Source organism: Rhodnius prolixus, unplaced genomic scaffold (genome assembly GCF_049639745.1).
Source record: "Rhodnius prolixus isolate KJV_2025 unplaced genomic scaffold, Rpr scaffold_9, whole genome shotgun sequence".
In the NCBI taxonomy this organism is placed as follows: Eukaryota; Metazoa; Arthropoda; class Insecta; order Hemiptera; family Reduviidae; genus Rhodnius; species Rhodnius prolixus.
The window spans coordinates 19,551,675-19,572,852 of NW_027411604.1; the positions used below are offsets into that span (position 1 = coordinate 19,551,675).

General features: G+C 33.9%; 1 protein-coding gene across 11 annotated transcripts in view; it reads left to right on the forward strand.

Annotated features, from left to right (window-relative positions):
• The window catches only part of pHCl-1 (pH-sensitive chloride channel 1), a 300,587-nt gene that overhangs the window by 183,929 nt on the left and 95,480 nt on the right, over positions 1-21,178 (forward strand). For all 11 annotated transcript variants that reach the window (XM_074128593.1, XM_074128591.1, XM_074128596.1 and 8 more), the window contains exon 3: positions 8,526-8,611. The gene's annotated coding sequence lies outside the window, so the exon portion shown is untranslated. The remainder of the gene's footprint in view (positions 1-8,525; positions 8,612-21,178) is intronic.

Here is a 21,178-nt window from a genome sequence, read left to right on the forward strand (position 1 = left end):
AAGGACTTAAATTTTTCAGCATAGCTAGAAATCCTAAAAAAAATATCGAATTTTACCAATCATTTTTTTGACTTCACAGTTTTCATATAGCTGTTTTAAAGTTTTATTTTTCAATAAAGAAAGGATAAAAATAGCGCCATTGTAACCATGATACAAAGAGAGCAAAGAATTGCTGCCGGGAGATGGTACCAGCTGCTAGCGTGACTTAGTTAAAGAGCTGTCATTACAATGGGCATTGGTGACTGCGGTAAACAGAGCCTAAAGTAAAAAAAAGGAGCTAAAAAGAAATTCAATTTAAGAATCATTATTTCTGAAAAAGTTGTTTTTACATGAGAATAACACGGCCATAACGTGGGCGTGAAGTCACTTCTCCTCAAATAATAAAAGAAATCAAATATTATCTTCTGAATTAATTAATTAAGTAATTATTTGAAACTTCAAAAAAATATTATTAAAATAAGATTTTAGTACAATGTTTATTCTTACTTGGCCGAGGAGCCTGAAAAAGAGGAGTGTACGAGGGGGTACCCAAAAATAACCGGAATTGCGTTGCCGCGCATGGAGCTTATGTAGTACGCATTTCTGCCGCTAGACGTGTATAGCGCAATTCCTTGCCAGTTCAGTCCTGCCTGTGTTGTCTGCCTGGCTTGTTCTGTTCATCTGCAGTGATTGTTTTTACCAGCGCTGTTTTGTTCTTTTTTCGTTTTTTATGATGGCAAGTTTAAGTGAACAACGTGCAGCTCTGAAATTTTGTTTTCTACTCGGCAAAAATGCTGCTGAAAGTGTTTTAATGTTGAAAACAGCTTACAAAGATGACGCTATGGGAAAAACTCAAGTATACGAGTGGTTTACTCGGTTTAAAAATGGCGACATGTCGATTGATGACAAACCTCGTTCTGGACGTCCATCAACTGCCCGAATCGACGAAAATGTTGAAAAAAATTCGAGAGCTGGTGTTCACAGATCGTCGACAGACAATTGATCAACTGTCAGAGAGTAGTGGGTTATCTTGGAGCTCGGTTCAGCGAATTTTAACGGAAGATTTGGGGATGAAAAGGGTTGCTGCCAAGTTTGTTCCTCGAGTTCTGACTGACAATCAAAAAGAACATCGAGTTGAAACATGTCGTGCTTTGAAACAACAGCTTGAAACTGATCCAGACTTTCTGTCAAAGGTCATTACTGGTGATGAGTCATGGTGCTATGGTTATGACCCAGAAACAAAGCAACAGTCGAGCCAATGGAAGACGTCATCTTCACCCCGACCAAAAAAATGTCGTCAAGTCAAGTCAAACATCAAAACAATGCTGATTTGCTTTTTTGATGCCAAAGGCGTAGTCCATTCAGAGTTTGTCCCCCCAGGTCAGACCGTCAATCAAACCTTGTATTTGGAAGTTTTGAAAAGATTGCGCAATAGTGTTCGCCAAAAAAGACCCGATTTGTGGCAAACAGGAGACTGGTTCTTCCACCACGACATTGCACCTGCACACACAGCCATCTCTGTTACACAGTTTTTGGCTAAAAATGGCATGGTTCCGCTGCCCCACGCACCTTACTCGCCTGACCTGGCTCCGTGCGACTTTTTCTTATTTCCACGCATGAAAAAGGGCATGAAAGGTCACCGATTTGACAACATTGAAGAGGTCAAGAAAAAAACGAAGAAGGAGCTGTCAGCCATTTCTAAAGATGACTACAAAAAATGTTTCGAACAGTGGAAGCACCGGTGGGACAAATGTATTAGTTGTAATGGAGAGTATTTTGAAGGGGATAAGGTTGTTCTGTAAAAAAATTGTAAATAAATAGCTTTTAAAAAATAATTCCGGTTTTTTTTTGGGTACCCCCTCGTACATCTTTAGAATGCCGATCTTTCAAGTTCTTTCTAACACAAATTTGAATCCGTCTACTTACTACATATTTATTTCGAAAGTTTGTCTTCATGTACGCAATATGAACTGGTAGAAATGAAGGAGCTAACGCCTTCCTCAACTTTGTATTTGCTTGAATTATTCGAACCAAAAATATTTTTTTTTAAAAAAAAAAAAACCATTTCGTGGTGTTAAAACTATGTTTTGCGGAGTCAAAATGTTCGAATGGAATTTCTTAATTGAATTGATTCTTTAGAACAGTTTTCTTTTGTACGTTGAGGAGGACAAGCCTAGTAACACCTTGAAGGCCAGGCTTTATGCTTAAGTTTAGGTTGATTTCTGTTGAAGAACACCCTTATTTGAGTTACTTTGGAACTGCGAAGGAAGACCATGGCTATTCTTCAAGAACTATCTTTAGCCACTTCAAGTTAATTAGAGTTGGAAGCGGTATTAGCCATTTGATACACGAAATAAGATATTGCAAAAAAAGGCAAACAAGGGTCGATTGCAGAGTACTTTGTAAAATTACGTTAATTTAATTAAAAAAAACGAACAATCTTTTGTCGTACATAGAAATAAAAGAAACCAAATAAGTGGTACGAATTTTGCAATAGGTTAGTTAGACGAATTCCCTTTAATGTCATTTGGAACCGAATTCGAAGTCTAAAAGCGCTTTTAAAAAAACTTCTGACTGCGGACTATGTTAATAAGTTTATTAACTTACCAAATATCCAAACTGGAAGACAATGGTTTGAATTCGCCATTTCAAATATGGGAATTGAACAATGCTTCACAAAAGGGGCGTAATACTACGATCGGCCAAGACAATATTATTAACTGTTATCAAAATCTTGCATAACCAAATCTTTACTCAGATGGGCGATGTTTTAACTGTAACTGAAGTAAAATTCATTGTACTAAACAATAACTGCTATAATGTGTCACGAGGATGAAAAAGATTTTAATTTCGAAATGTTAGTTAAGATGAAAGATGAAAATTTCCAATCAGAAGATCCAGTCTATTTAGCTTTTTGCTATTTTTCAATTTTGAAATATTCTATCAAACACCCACAAAATTATTTCAAAGAAATTTTCAATTCTCTTAAAAAATTACCGAACATAAAACTTCGTATACACATGTTTTGTATAATTTTTTTTATTTAACAAAACTTTAAACAATGAATTTATTTATCTAAGTAATTATATTTAAAATACAATATATTATATATAAACATCCGGACTCGTAAGTTTCGGTGGCCAAGAGGTGACCTTTGGCGGTGCGCACTAAATCGCTTGGTGCAAGTCGGTCGATACAACGTCACCTAATCCTTGGTCTATCAAGATCTCCCGGAGCGTTCACCAACTATACTCTTGAGTGTATTTAACTAGCAAAAGGATATAAACGCATACACTCACACCCATTACATACATATGCAAGTATACTTATGTATGAAGATGTGTATTATTTATTATCAAATTTAAACATATGATTGTAAGTTTTCTACAACTATGCTGTAATCTCCTTTTTCCAGATGTATTACGCAAACAATTATTGTGGAAATAAAGAATTTTTCATTTACGTCACTATTTGTTGGTCCTTTTTCCATTTTTTCTTCGCCTAACCAAGAATTAGTTATTTTTTTGTGTCTTCCACGTTCTTCAATATTTTTCATTTCCACATTTAGTCAAATTAATTCTACAAAATTTAAGATTTGTTATCTGTTATTATCTAATGGGACTAGTTCTGCTACAGAATTTGTATGTAGCTAAAGAGTTCATCGTCGAACTAATTAATTCTAACATTTATACATTCTTGTGAGATTAATTTATTGACGCTAAAAATAGATAGTTCAGTGAATTCCAACTAAATAATAACGGTTCGCTCGGTAAATAGTTCTAGATTTAGATCCCAGAGTTTAATACTTTCCCAATTGTAAGTTACTTTATAACTATAATAACATTCAATAAAGGAAATTAATTGGTTTGTATTCTGTCCAAGTCTCTTAGTAATATTGTACTTATTGATTTCAATCTATTTGATTATAAGCTGCCTTAAAATTTATACAAGAAAAGACAGAACGATAAAAGACAATTCTTTTTCAATCTTTTAATCAAACCTGATGCTCTTCTGTAACTTTGTCACTTGGAAAAGAGCCGGGTATACAGGCGACCATTTGCAATGATAGTGGTATTACAAATATCTATACCTTATTTACTAAATTGCTTATATTTGTTCAATGGTGTGTTAGTGTATTTGATGTTTCAGACGCTGGTATTTTGTCCAATTGTAAATTTTCTTCTTTTAACTTGAACATTTTATGCAAGTCACAAATTATTTACATAATCAGTTATAATAATCGATTCTTTATTGGTTTCGGAAAATTTACTATACGAAGTGTTGGCTTAAAGTAACAAATACAAACAATAAACTATAAGCGAAAAACAGGTATTTATGTAAAACTAATTATTTGTTACATTTGAAGTTAAAAAACTGTTAATTGAATGTAATAAGCAAAGTAAATAAAACTGAATTGTAAAAGAAACAAACAATCACAGTACAAACTTTGTCAAACAGTTTAATTTAAAGTAAAATTGTTTAAAAAATAAAATAGTTTGGCCAGTAAAAATGGAGTTTTCCAATCAATAAGAAAACTTTTCTAAAAGCAGCCCCAATATAATATAAATTTTTCCATGTCTTTTGTAATGAAAAGTTCTTTAAAATGCAGCATCAATTATACTTAAATTTAGATCTAACATATTTTATTAAATACTTGGTAACCCCAGAATTGGACATATTAAATGAAAATGTGGAAGATCGTCAGTAACTCGGAACTTATATTACATTTTTGGTTACATTCTTGTCCATGTTTGGAGGAGGGATTATTGCTGGGGTAGCTTCTAGATGGTACTGCGAATGCTTCAGGAGCCAATAATTTTAGATGTTGAAACCATCAGAAATGCCAGCATGCCACGTTTACACTCCGGCGGGGCTCCTGTCTACCAGTCCTCTTCAACAGCAATCCTCTTCCTTGTACAGATCTGGTGCGCTACCTTGGGCTCTCTATAGGACAAAAGACTCACGTGGAACCCACACACTAGACTTAAAAGACAAGCAATGATAAAACGTGCGAAACTGCTTTACAGACTTCTTGGACGACGTTCCAAATTACCCATTGAACTCAAACGCTTAATGTACAGTACTATCCCCAAACCTATGTGGACTTACGGACTAGAGCTGTGGGGTTCAGCCAAACCTACAAACATACGGACAGTACATACATTTCAGTCAAAACTCCTCCGACAGATAGCTGACGCTCCTTTCTACGTGACTAACCTCACTCTTCACAACGACCTCAACATTCTCTTCATTGACCAACTCGCCAAGACTAAATACCAAAAATTCCATACTACTGTCTCGACTAGCTCTAATCCTCTTGTACTGTCTCTCGCCTCCTGTGACATCCCTAATTCTTCTTCTTCTATGGGCACTACAGACCGAGACGGTCCATGGCCTGCTCTATGCGGGTAGACCACTCAACCCTATCATTCACCAGGTGGGCCCTCAAACCTATCTTTCTCATATCCGCTCTCACATTGTCCACCCACCTGGTCTTCGGACGTCCCCGGGGGCGAGAGCCGTGCCACTTTCCTTTTAGCACCTTTGATGCTATCCTTTCCTCGGACATTTCAGCCGCTGGGCCCCTAATACTCCTCGCCGACTGAATCGCCAGTGGCCCCGCGGCTTCCTTGCAGGCTGAAGACCTAAATCATTATTCTCCTATCTCTCCTCTCTCCTTCTCGCACTCTCCTCCTCACATTCTCCTCTCTTCTACAGAGACTGCTACCGCTGAGTAGTTTCTCTCCTCCTGCACCATTTCATCACTCTCTCCATATTTACTTATTGTATACAATGTATACAGATTATATATTACAAAATAAATTAAAGAAAAGAAGATGAAGCAATTTCAATTAAATAAATAACTAAAAATAAAATTTCTGTCAATGTTATGGGGAATATCAAGAATTTCTGGTGAGATTGTCGGTATAAAGAGAATTCTATCCAGAAGATCTTCAATTTTCTGCAAGGTTAGCTGTTGATGAAGTTCTCTTAAGTGTAGGGATCTCAATTTAGCACGCAGTAACCATGTACACACCTTAACACACATGATAACTTATTCAAAACCAAGACAGTGTCAATAGAAATCTCCTATATAGTGGTTTGGAGCTACTATCCCTAAGTGAAATTCTGTCTACTTCAGAGATAACAAGTCCTGACCGTACTTGGACGAGAAAGGCCGATTACCTTACTCCCCTGAAATCCAAACAAACCAGAAATTAGAGCCAGACTGATTTTGAGGCACTTGACCATTTTCTCCTGATATAAATGAATATAAATCTTGTCGCTTCTTAATTTATGGCGAAGAAAAACATATGGTTGTATTCGCTTTGCGAGATAAAAGCCATTCTAAAAGTTTTATTCTTCTCAAAAAATATTAAATTAACTTTCTTCAATAATCGTTGAGATTCCAATTGTGAAATTAAATATAATTTTTTTATTTGACTCCACTTTTAATGGTGGTTGAAAAGATGGAATTAAGAAATGTAATGGAATTAAGAAAATTTACTTAGAATAGAAAATAAATTTACTATTCTGGAACAATTGTCCCCTAAGAATAAAAAACAGGTACAATTAGAGGCCTTAATAGTTTGGCCTGTGATTAAACAGAAAATATACGTAAGTATTTACAAAAAGTGAAAATAACAATAGAAATTAAGGAAATAAATTAAAGCAATTAAAATTCCGGAGGAAGCTGGATAGAAAGGAGATAACTGAATAGACGGGATTTAAAGATAGAAAGGGTAGGAGCATGGCGGACAGATGATGGCAAGGAGTTCCAGAGAGAGGTAGCACGTATAAGGAAGGATTTGTCAAAGGAAGAGGTACGGTGTGAGGGAAAATAGAGATCAGATGTGCGAAATCTGGTATTACGGGAATGGATCGAAGATTTAAACTTAAAGAATTGGAAAATATAGGATGGCCTTTGAGACTGGATGACTTGAAAAAGGAAAGAAGCCAAAAAATACTGGCGGCTGTAGACAGGGAAATGCGAGAGTCTCTGGAAATGCTGAGAATAAATCTTATAAAGCAGTTCATGGAGGCGTTTGAGCTACTTAGTGGAAATGGGGGGGAAATAAGGGAGGAAACTAGGAGTTACCGGGTCCTTAATTGGAAAAAGGTGACGGAAACTATTAGACTGCTTAAGGATATGGATGGAATGACGAGAGATTTGGGAAACATGGTTTTTTCAAGATAGATTTTGGTCAAAAGTGATACCAAGGTTTTTCACAGAGGAACAATATTTTATTGGGATATTATAGAGTAATTGAGAACTTACTGCTTATTCTTGCGGATGTTCTCCAGTCCATTCCAAAAGAACTATCGACCATAGACAGCTAAAAATGACGCTGTTCGTTAACTCGACTATTTCCAAATGTGACGACACTTTTTCTGGTTTACGTTAAAAACGAATTATAAATACCTCCACTGATTTCAATGATGGTTTTGGTTTTTTCGACCGTTGTTGAAATTGATTTTTGGTGAATATCGAGGTGAATATACTCGTAGCTCTACATTGAACTTCACAAACTTTTTTTATAATGTAAGTCTTTCCAAATTATATTTATCTATCTTTTTAATTTTATGTTTTAGAAATAATTTTTATTTATTTAATTTATTTTTTCAATTTTATCTATATTAGTGTAATATTCCTTTTGTACAGACCCTGAAGAAGGTAGTAAAAATTACCGAAACGTTGGTATAAAGCAAAAAAATTGATGACCGCACCACGATATTCCCCAAAAATCGTTAAAAACGAAGTTACATCTTAACAAGTATAATTTTGTTAAGGTTTTCTAGCTAAATAGATTTCTGTACCCTGGAAGACGATGCGTTCTGTTTCTTTAAAGAGGGCGTTTAAACAAAAGTGATAGAAAAAACTTGCTTGAATGTAGCTAGTGATGAGTATAGTTTTGAAAATGGTTATTCTATTTAAGCCTTCTATAGCAATAAACTGTTATTGATTGTAATCAGTTATTTCCATAAGCATTTAAACCTTTATATTTTGATCAATCTTTTCTGTCCAATTTTCTGCCAAATAAAATTCAATTAACGTAACGCTAGATAGAATGATATTAATTAGAATTCCAGTGGATTTTTCTATTTTCAGAACACAACTGAATGAGTTAATCATCAACCTGTTTTTATCGCCAGTAGTGTTGTACATGAACGAAGTAAAGTAAAACCTATTTTTAAAGCGGACCTTAAAGACCGACCACCAAATCGTGGATGTTAATAAGAAAAAACAGAATTGTTGATGCAGAGAATTTGTTAAAAGAGTGGTGACGACATTTTTGCTTTAGTAAAACAGAATTCTATTCTATGATTACCAAAATAACTATATCAATACGTAAAAATATCTCCCTAAAGTTGTGAAAATGCACGTTCTGCAATATGCTTAAAACTTATTGCGTACCAGTCGGAATGAGATCTTATTTTGTGCAGCATTGCATTAAAAAACTTTTGAAATTTATTTAAATTTATATAAGTTAACTAACATTCATATATGGACCCTAATATCTAATAAAAACTTGAATTTGTTGCAGATAAAAGGAACTGGGTGGACGATGATAATATGCTGATAAACATTGCCTGCGGAAGGCCTTAGAGGGACTGGGCTCCACTGAAGAGGGTGAGTATCTTTTTTTATCTTCACCGGCTTTATTTTATTCAAAAAAAAAGTATCCCAAGCCAACTTAAAAAATAAAAGTAAAAACCAGAACTTGAGGGAGTTTGATTAGAAGGAAGTCAGACAAGTTGTAGTTCATAACGAGTTACTCCTTAACAAAAACTTACAGTTTAAAAAGTTAAGTATAAGGGTTGATTAAACGCCAAAAGGTACACAAATCAACCCTTATACTTAACTTTTTAAACTGTAAGTTTTTGTTAAGGAGATTTTTGTACCCTTTGGATAGATTTTTCTTTTTGTTTGTTTTGCAAAGTTACATATCTGCTTTACAGATTTTTTTAAAATTTGGAATAAGCTATTCTATCATTATAACCTGATAAGGTGTTAAATCGGAAACGTAACTACCACTGGAGAGATCTTTTTAAAGAATGGTTATAGTTGCGGTCCCCAAACCATCTTCAATAACCATTTTTTTGAGAAAGCGTTTTGAATAAATAGGAAGGTATTTGTACGTAAATAGCAAAATTAAACTGAGATTTCAGTACTTCCTTTTAAGAGGAGCAAGAAAAATAAACTGCGATTACAGTACTTCTCCCTAAAAGGCAAAGATTTTGAATTGAACGACAATTGATGTAAATCGGTTCACTCATTGATAATTTTAACGATTGCAGTACTTCCTCTTAGTAGGTGTAAGAGCATGATGGCACTTCACAGCCACGTAGAGGAGCTTTAATCATTTCTTCGTGATAAATTTTATCAAAATCGGACTAAGCTTTGTAGAAATATTGGTAATAATAGTTTTAGAAAGGGCCTTATTTGGGTGGGGCGAACTCCCCTCCTTATGAGGCATAGTGTCGAGACTTTTAAAGTACAAATCTGTACAAAATTTCGATTCGAATGACACTTCATTCATGAAAATCGGTTAACGTGTCGATAATTTGAAACGATTGCTATACTTCCCCTTAACAAGTGTAAGAGCAGATCGCCGCTTTATTGTTAGGTAGGGGAGCCCTAACCCTATCATCCTACCAAATTTTATCAAAATCGGGCCAAGATTTACAGAGTAATTAGTAATAATAATTTTGGAGGGGGCCTTACATAAAGGGGGCTAACTCCTCTCCCATTCGATGTACAGGGCCGAGACCCCCAAAAGGCACATCTACATAAAATTCTGAATCGAATGACACCTCATTCATGAAAATCGGTTCACGCGTTTAGGCGCTACGTTGTTTACAAAAAAGGTAACAAGAACAAGAACAAGAACAAGAACAAGAACATTTTTTGAAAAAGCCGTTTTTGCTCATTTTCAGCAACTTTTTTCTCGAAACCTATTAGATCTGGGTGGTTGCAAAAAAATTACAGTTATAAAGGATGGTTTGGAGTAAGATTTAAAGAAAATTTGGGAATTTTATCTTTTATAGAAAAATAGAAAAAAATTGTCAAAGTTGGGTGTTTTTCAACGTTACACTTTTTCGTGCAGTTTTTGATGGTCAACCCTTATACAACTGTCCTACCGGACAGTTTTAATATTACAGGAAGAGACGAAACGGTAACTGTAGGTGCGCCATGTCTTTTTTTACATACACTAAGTAATTTGCATATGTTGTTAAAATTAAAAAAATGTCTACCGTATTCACTTCTAATCAATAATTTCTAGAAAAAAATGATTCCTCAGTTTTATTTTTGGACAGTCGAGTAATCGATCGAATTCTAAAAATATAAACTACATTCAAAACTATTATATTTTCAACATTAATTTTGGGTAATTTTTGTTCATAAATATATTTATTTTCTAAAAGATGTCTGCATTAATTGCACTCAATTAGATGCATCCAACTTAAAATTTGATTATTGGAAGAATACTTTAGCTCATGGGTGTCAAACTCGATTAAACCACAGGCCACTTGGTGCAGCAGGCAAGATTCACGCCGGCCACAACATATTTGCAAATTTTTCCTTGTATTCCAATATCTGGATGCCGAGACTGAGAACAGACAATCTTCATTAAGGCAGATAGATGTTTATCAGTCATTCTTGATCTGTATGCCGTTTTGTTTAATTTGCTAGACGGAAATGGTTGCTCACACAAGGACTACGAGGTGTGGCTATTAAATAACGAGACTGATGCTGCTACAGAAGAACTATGCATGCGCCAAATCCTAACTACTGACAGCTGTGCAGCGTAAAGCCTTCTCTTTCGATTGCAGCGTCTCACGTGTTTGTACAGAAATCTGTCTGACCGGAACCGTCATTTGTGTAAGAGGTGTTAGTTTCGTTTCCCGAAAACATGATATACTACACGTGTACTAGAGCAACGAATTGTAGTAAAATTTCATATCAAAACTTGGTAAAACCGCTACTGAAACTTATCTTTTATTAAAAGAAGTTTATGGCGATGAATGTTAATCATGTGCGCGAGTTTTTGAGTGGTTCAAGCGTTTCCAAGATGGCCGAGAAGACGTCGGAGATGATGACCGCCCGGGTCGTCCAAAACGGATGAAAATATCGATTATAATTAATCTACATTACTACCGTGAGGTGCTTGCTCAACTCCGTGAAAGGGTAAGGAAAAAAACGACCCGATTTGTGGTCATGGGTTTTCCATCAAGATAACTCGCCGGCTCACTCTGCATTGTCTGTCAAGACGTTTTTAGCCACGTACAATATCCCAGTTTTAGGCCCTCCGCCTTAATTTGCCTGACCTGACTCCATATGACTTTTGTCTGTTCCCCAAAGCCAAATCTGCATTAAAAGGGACACGATTTCAGTCCGTTGAAGCTGGGAAAGAAAAAGCAACAAGCGTCATGCAGGAGCTCACAGAAAAAGACTTCCAGCACTGTTTCGAACAATGGTAAATTCGCAGGGAGCGTTGTAGAGATAGGGGAGGGTGTATATTGAAGGTGGTAATAACTAAATATGTATAAATTTAAAATAAAATGTTTTAAAACAATGGTCTCTTTATTTAATAGTCACACTTCGTATTCCACATTTGAAGTAAAACTTTTTCGTTAAGACCTCATCTTAATAAAGTAAGACAAAATGATATTTATTTTAAGGAAGGAACTGCAATTGCGATTAAAAACTTTTGAGGATAAGTTAATGATAACCGTAACTTCAGGAACAAAAGATGCAATCGTATAACTTTTATGGTTCAATTCAAAGATATTTCTTCTACTTTTTTTTTTTCCTTTTAAAAGCCATAAGACCAATCTAATGGTTGTAAATCATCAAGAACGTCAATATTAGTAATAAATGACCATTTAAGCTGCGTTATTTGTGTTGATGTTAACTCATTGAGAATGTGTGAGTAATAGCGGTAATACGCTTGTTACTTAAGTTACACTATAGTTAACTCATCGTCCGTAATATTTAATAGCTTGGTCAAGTGTATGTGGGTATTGTTTTGTTTTTACCCGAACTGGTCGCTGACCGACATAACTACAAATCGCAAATCGATTTTTCGATCTGTCTCCCTCTCCTCGATGTACAGTGAATCAATTGACCTTGCCGCAATAGGAACAATAAAACAAAAAGGCTGGTTTTATACCTTAGTTTCCTCTTGATGCTTCAGTAAGATTAAGCTTTTTGTCAGATGGAATCCATCCGCTCAAAATGTATATTAATGGGTTCACCAAAATTCCTCAGAAGCTTTCATTCCAGCTTTTTGGAACAAGGTATGCCAGAAGGCCTTTCTAACGCGGGGGTGGCCAACCAGAGGCGTTCAGGTCCCAAGTGGCCCGCGATATTCATCCTAATATTATGAAGTGTTTATTACCTCAAAATGGAACTGATAGACTTACAATGTAATAATGAACTTTAAAAAAAAATTTAAAACATACTATATTCATATTTCCATTTGTTTCTTCATATTTATAACAACTGTATCTCCTGTTCTACTGGTGTAATCTCTGAGAAAATATAGACTATAATAGTACTTATGTACATCTTCAATTGTGCAGAATTCCTACTTTCTAGCTGTATTTATAAAGGAGATACAAGGTGATAAACTTTTAGTGTTTTACATTTCCATCAAATTTCTAACAGCTGTATCTCCTGTTCTATTGGTGTAATCTCTGCGAAAATATAGACTATAATTGTACTCATGTATATCTTCAATTGTGCAGAATTCCTACATTCTAGCTGTATTTATAAAGGAGATATAAGGTGATAAACTTTTAGTGTTTTACATTTCCATCAAATTTCTAACAGCTGTATCTCCTGTTCTATTGGTGTAATCTCTGTGAAAATATAGACTATAATAGTACTTATGTACATCTTCAATTGTGCAGAATTCCTACTTTCTAGCTGTATTTATAAAGGAGATATAAGGTGATAGAATTTTAGTGTTTTACATTTCCATCAAATTTCTAACAGCTGTATCTCCTGTTCTATTTGTGTAATCTCTGCGAAAATATAGACTATAATTGTACTCATGTATATCTTCAATTGTGCAGAATTCCTACTTTCTAGCTGTATTTATAAAGGAGATATAAGGTGATAAACTTTTAGTGTTTTACATTTCCATCAAATTTCTAACAGCTGTATCTCCTGTTCTATTGGTGTAATCTCTGCGAAAATATAGACAATAATAGTACTTATGTACATCTTCAATTGTGCAGAATTCCTACTTTCTAGCTGTATTTATAAAGGAGATATAAGGTGATAAACTTTTAGTGTTTTACATTTCCATCAAATTTCTAACAGCTGTATCTCCTGTTCTATTGGTGTAATCTCTGCGAAAATATAGACAATAATAGTACTTATGTACATCTTCAATTGTGCAGAATTCCTACTTTCTAGCTGTATTTATAAAGGAGATATAAGGTGATAAACTTTTAGTGTTTTACATTTCCATCAAATTTCTAACAGCTGTATCTCCTGTTCTATTGGTGTAATCTCTGCGAAAATATAGACAATAATAGTACTTATGTACATCTTCAATTGTGCAGAATTCCTACTTTCTAGCTGTATTTATAAAGGAGATATAAGGTGATAAACTTTTAGTGTTTTACATTTCCATCAAATTTCTAACAGCTGTATCTCCTGTTCTATTGGTGTAATCTCTGCGAAAATATAGACAATAATAGTACTTATGTACATCTTCAATTGTGCAGAATTCCTACTTTCTAGCTGTATTTATAAAGGAGATATAAGGTAATAAAGTTTTAGTGTTTTACATTTCCATCAAATTTCTAACAGCTATATCTCCTGTTTTATTGGTGTAATCTCAGCGAAAATATAGACTATTATAGTACTTATGTACATCTTCAATTGTGCAGAATTCCTGCTTTCTAGCTGTATTTATAAAGGAGATATAAGGTGATAAATTTTCAGTGTTTTACATTTCCATCAAATTTCTAACAGCTATATCTCCTGTTTTATTGGTGTTATCTCAGCGAAAATATAGACTATAATAGTACTTATGTTCATCTTCAATTGTGCGGAATTCCTACTTTCTAGCTGTATTTATAAAGGAGATATAAGGTAATAAAGTTTTAGTGTTTTACATTTCCATCAAATTTCTAACAGCTGTATCTCCTGTTCTATTGGTGTAATCTCTGCGAAAATATATACTATTATAGTACTTATGTACATCTTCAATTGTGCAGAATTCCTACTTTCTAGCTGTATTTATAAAGGAGATATAAGGTGATAAGGTTTCAGTGTTTTACATTTCCATCAAATTTGTAACAGCTGTATCTCATGTTCTATTGGTGTAATCTCAGCGAAAATATAGACTATAATTGTACTTATGTACATCTTCAATTGTGCAGAATTCCTACTTTCTAGCTGTATTTATAAAGGAGATATAAGGTGATAAAGTTTTAGTGTTTTACATTTCCATCAAATTTCTAACAGCTGTATCTCCTGTTCTATTGGTGTAATCTCTGCGAAAATATATACTATTATAGTACTTATGTACATCTTCAATTGTGCAGAATTCCTACTTTCTAGCTGTATTTATAAAGGAGATATAAGGTGATAAGGTTTCAGTGTTTTACATTTCCATCAAATTTGTAACAGCTGTATCTCATGTTCTATTGGTGTAATCTCAGCGAAAATATAGACTATAATTGTACTTATGTACATCTTCAATTGTGCAGAATTCCTACTTTCTAGCTGTATTTATAAAGGAGATATAAGGTGATAAAGTTTTAGTGTTTTACATTTCCATCAAATTTGTAACAGCTATATCTCCTGTTCTATTGGTGTAATCTTTGCGAAAATGTAGGCAATATTATAGTTCTCACCTTCACCTACCTCTTCATTAGTGCACAATGCCAGTTCTCTAACTGTATTTAGAAGGAGATAAAGTTTGGGTGTGTTACATTTCATTCATATTTCTAACAACTGTATCTCCTGTTGTATTGGTGTAATCTCGGCCGAAATATAGGCAATCATCCACCACTTCAATTTTATCCAATTGCTGCAGCTTTCCAGGTCAATTTTTGAAAGAGTTTTAAGTGTTTAATGAACTTAGTTATTAGCGGCTTAAATTAAATTACAAAATACACAAACTTTTGTCACTATCTCCCCATTGAATTGAATGCAGAACGCACACATAAATTACTAATTCATCGCGACATCTGTCCATCAACACAATCATACGTCATCAACCATACGAACAATCTCGTTACGTCAATTATTTGCTTTAAAATTATTTATACATATTTTAATCATACATTCATTATTAAGGCATATATTGTCTCGGTGGTTGTGTTTACATTCTAGAATATGGTCCAATATCTTTACTAAAGTGTTAATTAGTTATTCTCTCATATTCATCAACATAACACATGTATTTATAATATGATTTAGCATCAGTACGCAGTCATATCGTGACATTTACAAAATATCTCATCGCTTAATTTCGTTTCGTCATTAAAAACTAAAAATAGAAAATTTTTATTTTTCTTCTTTACTATTTTTGGAACTCTCATACTTTTCTTTTTTGGCTTATGCCGATAAAAAAGTAAAGTAAAGTAAAATAATCGCCTATTTTTTCAGGCGGGGCTTAACGTCCAACTACCAATTAGGTGTCTTGGACGGAGGCGACTAGCAAACATACTTTACTGTAAATTTCTTTTATTAACCATTAAATAAAATCCAAGGCCTAAGACCGGGAATCGAACCCAGTACCACAATACATATTAGCTTTACAGGTCTCGCCTCTTAACCGCTCGACTACCGTGGCGTCTACACAACCACAGATAAAAAGGCAATCCTCTCTCTTCACAAAGACCCGCTCCTTGTCTATCGCTCCCTTCAATCCCATTTAGAATCTCTCGAGCTTTAGCTATAGAAATGGAGAATTAAAATAAATTAAAGCAAATGTAATTACATTACGAGTACATTCTCCCTAAGGCGAACTATCCTTCCATCCATTTACCTAAACCTCACTCCTATTCCTACAACAGATTGTGTTAAATACTCAGGACTCTTCATGGACAAACGCCTAACCTGGAAGGACCTGGATCCTTAAATGCAGAGAAATAAACGGTCGATTCAAACTACTCTGCAGATTTCTCGGCAAACGATCTAAGCTTTCACTAAACAATAAACGATTTATTTCCACAATGATACTCAAACCTGTCTGGACTTACAGAATGGAATTTTGGGGCTCAGCCAAAGCTTCCATTGTCTACAGAATCCAATCCTTCCAATCAAAAACACTCCGTCGAATTGCTAATGCTCCTTACTTTGTTTCTAAATTTACCTTGCACCGAGATCTCCTTGATCCCTAAGTTTCTGAAGCCGCAAGATCTTGCTACGATAAGTTTCACGCCTCAATTTCCTTACAACCAAATCCTCTAGTTTCCCAACCTTACCAGGAAATCCTCCAAGACGGTTGAAGCGCCGGTGACCATGTGATCTTCTTAATGAAGTAAGTGCCAGTGCATAATAATGGATGCTCTTCTTTGGGAGTTTTTCCATTGGGTGAATTTATGAATATTCATCATGTTATATTAGTAACTACACTTGTTGCAGAAATGTACTGCAATTGTGAAAATTATGTCCCCCAAAAAAACAAACTTATCAAGTTTTGAACTTTTTTCAGAACAGTTCGTTTTAAGAGATTCGGTAGAGGTTGCAGCTATTCTTTCTTCTAAAATAACCATTTAGATATAATATACGACTCTACTTTTTCATACTACAAAAGGCATTATAAAAAAATCAAATAATTTAAATGAAACAGAGAAATATATATTTGAAAGAATTAAGATTTCTTTTATGCTAAAACGCTCTATGATTCCTCTGGTTCTATATAGGGTTAGTAACACTTTGGAAATCAAGTATTATGTGTATATAACACGCAGCAAGTATAACTCTAAAGAAGGTCACGACAATCCGCATTAGGGTAGAAACTTTCGTCATGACAAGGTCGCACTGCTCTCACGCATACCTCATAAAAAGCAGACCCTAGTTCACAGAATATTAACCCTTAATATTATGTTACTTATCTTCAAATCAAAGCCATAATAAGACAGTTGTATTAAATTGTATACACATAAAAGAAAATTACTTGAACACAGGGATTTATATCAAGAAATTATTTAAAATTATAATTTTAAATGCGAATGGCCTTTTTAAATAAGTCTACAGCACTTGAATTTTCCAAAGGAATTGTCTTTAATTAAGTATAAATTTCTTTTATACTTGATTTTATTTTAAATAAAGTGATTGTAAAGGTCTAACATCTATATTGCAAAAGTTCCTGTCGTCGATCGATTGGAGATATACTACGAAGATCCAAAAATTGCATCAAAACAGGCTAATATTATTAAATTACCTCCAGATATGAAACCGATTCTATCTAAACCATTATTTTTTGATGTTGCTTTAAATCATTTAACATTTCCTTCATTGCAACAAGAACTTGAATAGTAACACCAAACAAGGACAATCGTCACTTACTGGTTTTGTTAAAGGTCTATGGGGTTGGGGTAGAAGAAATAAAAAAAGGTTATTGCTCTTTAAATTTCTATTATTATTATTATTATTATTATTATTATTATTATTATTATTATTATTTAAATCTCATTCCAACAGCACTATCAGATCAGTATATTTCTTAACAATGTGCATACGTGTAACTTTTTTAAATTACTTTTTTACAGAATTTGTATTTTTATTTGGAAGCAGTAAAGCAACAATACATTTAATTTTTGATTGATCCTTTCCCTTGGAAATTGAACTATACCCATATAAATTGTTAATTCCAAGTATAATAAAATAAAACAAGGTCTAACATCGTAGAACATCTCGGCTATACAATCTAGTTTAGAGGTCAAAGCAATTCCACCAGATGTAAACTCGTATAAGCTTTATTCATTCCAAGTCAAAGCATTGATCTTACATGTCAAACCTTAGGACTCAAATTAATTCATCTTATATCACAATCCCTACAAAGTCAAAAAATTTATTTAAAGGAATATTATTATACAGGGTGTTCATTTTAAGACGGCTCCAATGAATTTCATGCTTAAACGGTTGAACTGAGCGAAAAATGGTAGAAGAAAAATTTGTTGCCCGTCACCACTAGTTTCAGAATATGTGACTTGATTTTAGATTCCTGCTCGCATACACGGCAGACGCGCGACCAAAAGTGAAGGTTCGCAGTTGACCCCCATTTTCATATACAAAGAAAAATCACTCGGAAAACGACTTATTTCCCGATATTCAGAAAAATACTAGCTTTACTGCCTTGGCAATATTTTTAGTAAAAAGGGGATGAAAAAATACATAAAAATGACCTATCGCGTGCTCTTCTTTCTCTTTGATAACAAGTTAAAAAAATTGAAATATGATTAATAATACCAGATTTTGAAATGGCCTAGCACAGGGGTCGGCAACCCGCGGCTCGCGAGCCGCATGCGGCTCTTTTATCCAAATTTTGTGGCTCTTCAGCCTGCCCAAAATATATTGTATATTTCAATTTTATTGAAATAAATGAAAATTTCATTTATTAAAGATATTTTTCCAAAAAGAATTTTAAATGCGATAGGTTTGAAATTGAATAGAATTATAATAAAATACAGTACGTTATTATAAAAGACTGCCGCCATTTTCATTCAAATACAGGTTTAGTTATTATTTATTCGTTTATTTACTTTGCAATATGTGAAAATAGATATATAAAATTGTCAAAGTTGGGTGTTTTTCAACGTTACGCTTTTTCGTGCAATTTTTGGACGATCAACCCTTATACAGCTGTCCTACCGGAAACAGTTTTAAAACATTTAAATGTTATTGAATATCATAAAATAATAAATTGTGAATACAAATGATCTACAGAGTCTGTTTACACTAACATCCTTGTGGCTCTTGGTAAGATTTATTAAAATTATTTAAGGAGAAATGGCTCTCTACTTGAAATAGGTTGCCGACCCCTGGCCTAGCACCTTTAATTTTCAAGATATCAAATTGCGGTTTCCGGTTTCTTTCATAACTTTTTATATGTTTTTAAAACTGTGTATATGAAAATGGGGGTCAACTGCGAACCTTCACTTTTGGTCGCGCGTCAGCCGCGTGTGCAGGCAGGAATCTAAAATCAAGTCACTTTTTCTAAAAACTAGAGGTGACGGGCAACAAATTTTTCCTCTGCCATTTTTTCGCTCAGATCAACCGTTTAAGCATGAAATGCATTTGATCCGTCTTAAAATGAACACCCTGTATATATTATTATTTCTAATTTCTGATATATCCAAAGATAATTGCGATGTACAGTAATTTGAAACCAAAGCTCCCTTTGTTTTACGACAGTAAATCGTGAGTCCAAACTTCGAATCAACAAAAGGTTAGATTTATCATTGTTGCCTTAGTCTTGCTAGTTCTGAGACTATAAATAGTAAAGTCGATAACACTTCTCACTTAGCCTATTAGGGGTATTTTCTTAGATTTAACAACTGTGTATAATTGAAGCATTGGTGTTAAAAATGCAGATATATTAATGATATATTCAGATCAGCTGTATATTTTTTGTAATTATTATTGATGAGATGAAATATTGAAACTTTAGATACATTGTTTGTAGTCCAAACTTTTGCCCAGTCAAAGCAAAAGTCAACACCAAATAGAAATAACACTCTTTTAATCAGATATTTTAAAATAAACAAATATCTTAACCATTCTTTAAAAAAAATATCAAATCCAAATTTTAAATATTATATCCTAGGCAAGTGTTGCCATAGAACGTACTTTCTTTAACTTATAAGAGAAAGTAGCAAAGCAATAATCAATGCAGTCAGACTGCACTTCAACCTTTTTTTTAAGAGAATAATTTGGTGCAATTCCTCCGAATTCGTGTATATCTATCTACAATTAGAATTCCTCAAAGTTCATCTGGAGTTGGATAGGCGTAACCTTGGTAACTGGCAGTGAAAAAAAATAGAAAAAGTTTTCAATAGAGCTGTCCATTACACCTTTTTTTCTTCTTTGTTTGAAGTAGTTCTGCAAGCAGACACATATAGCGCTACTGTGTATCCACCATTCAATACTAAAAATTCAGATTTTATCTGTATCTTTAGTTTATTACTTTTCCTAAAAAGATCCTTTAAAAAATGGCGATCAGTTAATTATAAAATGAAGAGCACAATTTTTATTAAAGAAATAACGATTATATAAATAATTATTTAAAAAAATAAACATCTCTTACTCCGTGATAAGGAACCAAAAGTAAGGTCCTTATTTACAAGACAGCTTTATGGACAGTGAAAAATTTGGATTCTTTTACTAAGGCGTGTGCAAAACTTTTCAATTTATAGAGAAGAAAATTACAATACCTAATAACATGTCTTTGAAAATAGTAATGAAGAATTGAAGAGATTCGGCAATCATTCTAGGAACCAGAACTGGTGTCCGGGTTGCAATTCGGAATCACTTAAGGTGGTTTTGGACATATTGCAAGTATGCATAAAAGTAGTGATTTAAACACTCTTGGTATACAGTGACATAAAGCTAAAACTGATAGTAAAAGATGGTGTTAGATACACCTTGAAAAGTTGGGATATTGTAGAGATAGTTTTGAGGCAAATAGGTGGAGGCCGTAGCGCCATGGAGAAAGGTATATTTGAAAAATTAATTGAGTTAAATTTTATTTTATTCCCCAAATAATATAATGGTGAGTAAATCTAGATCTCTTATTTACCGTTTAGTTCATTGAAGTACTGAACAAAGAAGTACCGAAGAATGGAACAATAATCACAAAACACCATTGAAAATGGCAGATAAAAATATAATTTCATTTTGAAAAGATTTTTATAAAATAAAAATGTGAACAAAGGTAATTCGAGGACACACTAACTAGCCACGAAAGAAATGTAATGTCCTTATCTCAGATGTCTTTATATCAAGTTTCAATACTTCTTTGTTGTAAACTTTACCCGCAAGAAGAATACCAAATACTTGTGCCATTATTCCTCAACGGCGGCTGCTAGAAATCACCCTCATGCTCCAAACAGATCGAACCGGCCAAAAGTTGTCCTCTATTGTACTTCCATATTTCACAGCTGCTGCTATCAAGTTGAGAGCACCAAATACATTTATTATATTTTGACATTATAGACTGCG